Consider the following 9,116-nt stretch of genomic DNA (forward strand, 5'->3'; position numbering starts at 1 on the left):
TCGTGAGAAAAAAACAATATACTAATATTGCACTTGGGAAAAAAACATTTTAAAGTAGAAATATAATTAAACAAACAGGCATTCTATTTTTGCTCTATTATAGTGGCAACTATCGACATCGATCAAGTGCACAAGGCTACATGTGTGCAAAAACAACATTTACTGAGTAAAAAATATATATATTCCCCCATTGCTCAACATTTCTCTGGCTAGTGTAAGAAATTGTATAAGATACTGGTAACTTGTTTTAACCACTTCTCAACATAAGCTATTCTTGGCACAACATGCACCCATCCCCTCTACTTTGTCAGACCCACACACACATCTCCTCCCCCATGAATAGGGCCTGTGAAAACAAACGCACATGCAGGATGCCTTTGGATGTGAATAGGACAAAGAACTGTGTGAAAAGCCAATGGAATGTCGACATCAGGCCGAACAGGACTACCTACGACCCAGATCGACCAATCGGAAGGCCAGACGACAAGATCAACCTACTTTGCTTGTTGTCTATATAATCTGTATGTACTGCTTAGAGGGGCTCTCTTCTCCGACGATTTCATAAGAATCTGACAGAAAGGGGCCGTGCACGGCTTTGCCTAATATCTTTACACTTGAATAAACCTGCCTTATTATAAAATTATCCACCTCGTCCTATGTCTCCACTTGGTCTCCTGTCTCAAGTAAAACGAATTATCAACAAACTTGGTAAGCAGAGGATGGTCAAAACATATTTGAATTCGGCCCAATAGAAAATTCATCGGACAGGAGACGAGAGGGAGAAAGATTCAAGAAGGAGAGGTGACCCGCTCGAGGGAGACGTCGGCGATTCAACTCACCCAGGAAACTGATCAAAGAGCTCGAAAATATTAAGGTAAGCAGAGCCGGTTTAATCAAAATCTGCATATTGTATTATAGCCAATATCTAAATTCAATGATCAGAAGTACTGAGGTGAGTGTGAATTGTTGCTAAATTTATGTGGAATTGTTTAGAATCTAAGGCATTGTGTAAAGATATTTGCGAAGTATAAAATCAAGTCGAATTAGTAACCTGGAACTAGTTGAATTATTCTTCAACTAGGAGTATCGGGGATAAATCTAAGCTTGAGGCCGTTCAAGTCGAATTAGTAATCTGGAACTAGTTGAATTGTTCTTCAACTAGGAGTATCGGGGATAAATCTAAGCTTGAGGCCGTTCAAGTCGAATTAGTAATCTGGAACTAGTTGAATTGTTCTTCAACTAGGAGTATCGGGGATAAATCTAAGCTTGACGCCGTTCAAGTCGAATTAGTAATCTGGGACTAGTGGACATGGCACCCCACTAGGAGCATCGGTGATAAACCTAAGCTTGAACTAGGAGTAATGGTATTAAACCTGAAACTCAAAGTGTTGAAATGTAATGTAGCCTGTTCAAGTCGTATTAGTAATCTGGGGCTAGTGGACATGGCACCCCACTAGGAGCATCGGTGATAAATCTAAGCTTGGCGTATTGGGATTCAAGTCGCATTAGTAATCTGGGACTAGTCGAAATATTCTTCAACTAGGAGCATCGGTGATAAATCTAAGCTTGAAATAGGAGTAATGGTATTAAACCTGAAACTCTCCAAATTAATGTGAGTGATTGAACGTTCCACGAGACCGATTGCTACTATTTAGCCATATGCTAGGTTGAGGCTGTGTTTAAGTGACCGTCGAGTCAGATTGTGGGAGCTGCTGTGAAGCAGCTATTTTTCTGCTGATAAATTGACCTGGTTTTTCCCTCTGGTGCTGTTGGTAAATCCTTAAGGGCTAGAATTAATTTGATAATTATTCTAGAAACGCTAGGATACACCATATATTGTCCTAAAAGGACACGTTTGAAATACTTTGGGAAAGTATTTAAATAATTAAGTTAGTTTTTGAGTTTTCAGTTTTTTAATTAGTTTTTGAGAAAAATGAGTCCTAGAATTAATTAAATATTTATTCTAGAAACGCTTGAATATACTAATATAATGTCCCGAAAGGACATTTCTGAAATGTTTTGGCAAAGTATTTAAATAATCGAAAAAGTGAAAACGAATAATAACTGTTTGAAAATAGTTCCTAAAATTATTATTATATTTAAAATAGAAGCGCTAGATAATACTAGTAGAGTGTTCCAAAAGGATATTGCCGAAATACTTTGGGAAAGTATTTAATTAATTCACCAAACATAAAGCAATAACATTCTTTGTACACAAGGGGGAGACAGACACCAGAGATAAGACTGTGTCAGCACCAGAGATACATTGTTAGTTTTGGCCAGTGATGGGCTAAGTGCACCACCAGAATAAATGCACACAATCACACATCACATGTCAACACTGACAAAAACATGGCAGACGCACTCAATGCTGAAGAAGGTCTGCCCCACTCCTGTGCAGAAAGAGCTGCACAAGAACTGAAACTGAGACCTGACCTGGGGAACGAACCACTCACCAACCCGGACCTATGGTTATACACAGATGGATGCTGCTATAGAGGAGAGGAAGGGAACATAGCAGCATACGCAGTGGTACAACAGCTTCCAGACAGGTCACACGTGACCTTGGAATCTGCCATCATCACACACCTGAATCAGCCCAGTTAGCTGAAATCATAGGGTTGACACAAGCTCTGGAAAGAGCTGAAGGAAAGACTGTAAACATCTACACCGACTCAGCGTATGCTCATGGAGCAGTCCATACTGTTGGACCACAATGGGTTAGCAGGACATCAGCATAGATTACACAGATATGGGGCAAGACAATGTGACAAATGGAAATAGGTACCTGTTAGTTATGGTAGACAGGTTCTCTAAATAGGTACCTGTTAGTTATGGTAGACAGGTTCTCTAAATGGGTTGAGGCAATACCAACAGCAAGGGAGGATGCAAAATCGATCATTAAGTGGCTCCAAACCGAACTCATACCAAGGTATGGAGTTCCAAGGCAAATCAGATCCGACAAACGGGTCCCATTTCAGTAACCAACACCTGAGACAGGTGGAGGAAAGATTGGGTATTGTACACAAGTTTGGGTTAGTGTACAGGCCACAATCTCAAAAGTCTCGTGGAACGCGCCAATCAAATGTATGTGCAGGTTTGAAGTTGATTTGGGTTGAAGCCCTGCCCCTGGCGTTGCTGGCCATGAGAGCCTCTCCAGGTGCAGGCACCCATCTCTCTCCTCATGAGATAATGGTTGGAAGAATTATGCTCGGTCCACCAAGGGAGGGAGGTCATATGCCCGCCCTTGATGTATAACAAATTGTAATGTCTGATAATTGACGGAACTTTCTGCAGCTCTCTCCACACAGATTCACAAGGTCCAAATGGGGAAGCTGACAGGAGATCCGCCATCACTGAAGGTAAAAAAAAAATTGGTGACTGGGTGGGGTTAAAGTCCACAAGAGAAAGTGGCTAGAACCCAAGTGGACTGGACAGTACGAAGTGAGGGAGGTTACTTCACACTCAGTCCAGGTCAAAGGTAAATCAGGCGCACCTTGGCACCACCTCACACATTGCACTCCAGCCCCAATCCCTTCTAGAACACTGACAGAAGTCAGAGCTGATTTAAACAGCTTGAATCCGATTCCAAATGAAGACATTCCTGACTCAGGGGATGCGGCATCAAACTCCGCCTCCCCTGAAAAAGGAACCTCGCCCATTTAGAGGGACATTTCTCCCTCCCTGGGCAAGACTAGGGGTATCTGGCCCCTTATTTGTGATATTACTCCACACACTCATAACTCTTAGGATAGTTTGGGGGTGGAGAGCTATACAGAGAATGGACAGAAGATGGCAGTATTGCAGCACTCAACGGTCTCCCAGGAGCCTGTTTGAGTGCTGGTGACAGAGAAAAAACTTAAAACCAATTCGGAGTAGAGAGAATACGTTTAATAACTTATTCAGGTTAAATTTACAGACTAATGATATTATTGTTATGGATTGGGTGACATGCGATATAAATTTAGCGAAGTATATGGTAAGTTTACACTTTGGAATGGAGAAAGTTGAGAAGTCGATTTTACTTATACGATAGTTTTGCTGCCAAACTTAGTTGGGGTAACTAGATGTTTTGCCTAGAGGCAGGAATAAGACAGTCATTTTTGGTATTATATTGGCTAGTTGCTGCGTTCTGAACACAGGTTGAGCGCTAGTAAACGCATATCTTTATTTGAACTATACTAATCTATTTGATAAAAGTACTAAACCTGTATATTTAACATTTGATAATGATTGGCAAATCCATATATTTAACCACAACTTTGAATTTAGCATTGAGTATTATAGGAGGAACGGGATAGAATGTGTACTTTCCCCACCGGGTGTGGCCGTATTAAATTATGCTAGAGAAAATTGGTTGTGTCATTTAGAGGGAAAATGTGTACATTATAGCTTTGAGATACTTTTCAAAAGTTGTTGAAAGTTATTGGTTTTTGTTTAGGTAACACCAGAGAATTCGAACAATAAGTAAACGTATTCTAAACGTGATCTGTTTTCATTATGGGGAACAATGAACGACTCGCAACCTGGTGCTGGCAGGGAGTTTTTAAAGGGACAGTACACGTTTATCACAGTTGTGTTACATGAAACATCGGGGAAATTTAGAACGAATGATTTAAGGGTATTATCATAATTATTAGGTTTTGTTTTTGTGGTAAACGTTTGGGTTAAGGGGTTTTCCGTGTTCCCAGAGACAAGATATCTTAAAAGAATACACTCATATTGGAATAGGAGTTTTACTTTCTGAGTTTTATTTAGGCAGGGGACTTTGAGAAGATAAAGGGTTCTTTTGGTATGCCTAGATATGGTATGGAACACGAATGTAGGTGTAACCTTTTTGACCTATTTTCATTGCATTTTCCGGTGACTTGATCACTCACGGGAGAATGTAGTGGGAATAATGAATTTGTGTCATTTGGGATACTAGTTTATAACTCTTGACCATAAGGTTAGCATTTGTTTTGGCCATTAGAAGATAGAGATAGGTTTATTAAGGTTATGTAAGGACTTTAGAGATTTACACTATAAGACATGTTGTTATTTTAAATCCATTTGGGATAGATAAAGTCAAAACAGTGAGACACTTAGTTAATATTGCAAAAGAACACATAGTTGTTATTGACTATTATTAGAAAAAGGCAGACAGATGGGTCTACCCCGCACTGTTGAGACCTTGAAGGTTTGAGAGTAGAGTGGGGAGGGTGGACCAGGAAATGAGCAAGGTAGGCTGTGAAATAAGAAAGGAGAGAAAGGGTTTAACATATATAAGCAGCACAGATACATTTTAAAGTAGATAAGTCACTTGACAGAGAATTGGAAAAGAATAGATATGAATGTACGCCCAAGGGAGAATTGGATATGCGGCGAATGAATGGGGCGTTTCCATATTATAATGTACTAAGTCATTATTTAGAGTAGGTAAGGTTGATACCTGGCCAGAGCCAGGTATCAAACGGGGGAGGGGTACATTGTGGTCTAGGATAGGATGGGGCCTATTGGAAAATAAACTAATGTAAAATTCAAAATTATAGCTAACAAATAGGTATAGAAGTTAAATATATAATCAGATAAAACAAATGAGAAACTGGTGGTTAACCAAATCTGTATGTCCAGGATTTTATGCGTTGCAGGTGAATTAAAGGAGAAGGTGATTCACTCGACCTGGGGGCATATCGCACTTGGAGGGTGAGACACACTGACACTGCCGAATGATCACAGAGTTAAGGAGAAGAACTGTTGCTAATAAAGCTCGGGGGTCAACTCCTTAATGAAAATTCCCTGACCCCGACCTTTCCTCACTGTGTACGTTCATAGAAGTGAAAGTGTTGTTTGACCTCTGGCTGATGATGTGTTCTTTGGGAGAGGGTGGGGTTTTACAGGACTGCTTGTAGTCCTGAGCTGTCTGATTAGGATACGATGGGGATGTTACCATCGCAGTGTTGCCAGAACCACCACCAGTTCCAACAGACCAGGTTCAGCCGGCCTCCTCCACCACTTCAAGACCAAGTCCCACGCCATCACCTAAGCTCTCCAATCTGGTACAGGTAATAAATATAAAAGACATCTAAGATAGTGAACAATTGGGGACTGAAACTGGTTATGAGGAAAGGGAGAATATGTGGTTGGCCTACAAAACACTTAATAGAAAGGACTGTGTCGTATGTGGACATGCCAGACCTATTCTGGCTGCTCACCCATTTGTCCTAAGTAATGGGGAAGGTTGGATGTGCATATTGGAAAGTTCAAGCCAAATTCAACCCGGTGTAAAACTCTGAGTCTTGTGTTCCCAGAAGTACCTCCCCAGAAGGTACCGTGGGGAGTTAAGGCATATGGAGGATGTTACAGCTGTATCACTGGTACAGGTAGGGGTGTGGACTATGGGAGGCTCCCTACTACAAACTGCATCACTAATGCCACTATTAACTAGAGGTGTTGCTGATGTATGGTGGATGTGTGGACCTGCCAGGCGGTTGACCCCATTTTGAAAGGAAATTGTCGTTGCTCATGTGTTTTGGCCAGTCTGATACCACCATTGCCTATTATTGAGGTTATAGCTAATCAACTTCTGGGAGCTGCACATGACACAGAGACTCGGTACCAACCCAGGAGACGGCAGAAACGTGACGCTCCTTGGTCCGAGGGTACAGATAACATGCACACCAACCTGTTGGGGGTCCCAATAGGGGTCCCCCACGAATTCCAGACATTAAACAGGAATGATGGCCTGTGGCATCTGATGCCCATCATTGGCCCAGCTATTGTTGATGCTAAAACAAAAGGTCTGGATCAATTATATCTACTATAATTAATGATGATTTGTTAAACACACCCACAAAGGACTTACAGGGATGGCTGAACAATTGGATGCTACCTCTCAAACCAGTAGACACAATAGACTAACACTAGACATAAGTCTGGCCAACCAGGGAGGTGTATGTAAAAAGATTGTAGAACAGTGTTGCACGTTTGTTCCTAACAATACTAGTCCGGATGGGAGCATTTCAAAAGCTCTGAGTGGGTTGGCAAGGTTATCAGTGGAGATGAAGGGTCTTGCAGGTGTGGAGGAGAGTGGACTGTTCCCCTGGCTGGGTGGTTGTTTTGGTAAGTACACTGCAATGATGATTACTGGATTTCTGACAATAGTTGTTGTTTTTCATTTCTGTATTGCCTGTATCATACCTTGTTTGAAGAAGTTTGTTACAGATGTGTAAGGGGCCTCTGGTATGATGCCGTTGCTTGATGCTCCAGTTGGAGAGGCTGATACGAAAACAAGCTTCCGCAGGAGAGTGGGCTGACAGAGGAGGACCCTTGGTTTGCTGTAGTTGATGTTGTTGAATGAATAAAAAGTGATGTTTGTCCTCCCTGTTGTGAAGGTTTGAAGTTCCCGGGTGGCGACGAGCCCACCTGGTACAGGTTGTATAGAGGGATGGGCCTGAGGGTTTAACATATTCTCGTTTTTTTGGTTTACTAATGTGTGGTTGGCCACTCCAGGTGTAGTTATTGGAGTGGTCTCCTTTTTGGTCCTTGCTCATTTACGACTCAACTTACATTGATGCTATTGGTGTCCCTAGGGGGTGCCAGATGAATATAAACTGGTGGACCAAGTGACAGCTGGGTTTGAATCTTCTGTCTGTTGGTGGTGAACAGTTAGTAAAAATGTGGACAGAATTAACTACATTCATTTTAATGTCCAGAAACTGGGCAATTGGAATCAACAAGGCTTTGAGGCGGTCCATGGACAATTGGCAGCTACGTCCCTGATGGCATTTCAAAATAGAATCGCGGTTGATATGTTATTGGCTGAACGGGGGGGGGTCTGTGCAATGTTTGGTGAACAGTGTTGTACTTTAATTCCCAACAACACAGCTACGAATGGGAGTCTGACTGTAGCATTGGAGGGACTTCCTACCCTTAATGGTAAGATGAAACAGCATTCTGGAGTGGACACTTCTATGTGGGACTCATGGATGGATGCCTTTGGTAAATATAAGACGCTGGTTTCCTCCATCCTAGTATCAATTTCTGTTCTTGCGGCCATTCTTGTACTTTGTGGATGCTGTTGCATTCCATGTGCGCGCACGCTTGTTAGCCGTGTTATCACTGCCGCAATAGACCCTAATCAGGAAAGGGCCCAAATGTTCCCATTGCTTGATGATGGGGAAGCTGGACCTGTCTATCTATTTGAGGACTAAGAAACTTTTATGTCACGTCTCTTGTGAGACGTGAAGAGGGGGAATTACAAAATTTGTCCTCTGACAAATTTTATCCCATAGCTTTGTCTTTTTTTACTTTTATGTCACGTCTCTTGTGAGACGTGAAGAGGGGGATTTGTAAGAAATTGTATAAGATACTGGTAACTTGTTTTAACCACTTCTCAACATAAGCTATTCTTGGCACAACATGCACCCATCCCCTCTACTTTGTCAGACCCACACACACATCTCCTCCCCCATGAATAGGGCCTGTGAAAACAAACGCACATGCAGGATGCCTTTGGATGTGAATAGGACAAAGAACTGTGTGAAAAGCCAATGGAATGTCGACATCAGGCCGAACAGGACTACCTACGACCCAGATCGACCAATCGGAAGGCCAGACGACAAGATCAACCTACTTTGCTTGTTGTCTATATAATCTGTATGTACTGCTTAGAGGGGCTCTCTTCTCCGACGATTTCATAAGAATCTGACAGAAAGGGGCCGTGCACGGCTTTGCCTAATATCTTTACACTTGAATAAACCTGCCTTATTATAAAATTATCCACCTCGTCCTATGTCTCCACTTGGTCTCCTGTCTCAAGTAAAACGAATTATCAACACTAGCTAACGGAGAATTCGACCTAACTGGCAAGATACTTAACAATGCTAACACTTGTTCCACCACACTTTCTCCATCAACTCAAACTTTCCAAATGCCAGTAGTTTTTCGGTTACAGCTCATGAAGTACGCTTCATCACCTTCTCACCCCCTCTCCGTGACCAAGGTAAAGACAGATAATGACACTTATTAATATCCAACTTGAAACTGTCGGTGTCTCCGGTGTCTCCGTGGTCAGGCTTCTCTCCTAACGTTTCCTCTTCGTTATAGTTCAGGGGACGCGCTGCTGTAACTAGTAA

The sequence above is a fragment of the Salvelinus alpinus genome, chromosome 28 (genome assembly GCF_045679555.1).
Source record: "Salvelinus alpinus chromosome 28, SLU_Salpinus.1, whole genome shotgun sequence".
Taxonomy (NCBI): domain Eukaryota; kingdom Metazoa; phylum Chordata; class Actinopteri; order Salmoniformes; family Salmonidae; genus Salvelinus; species Salvelinus alpinus.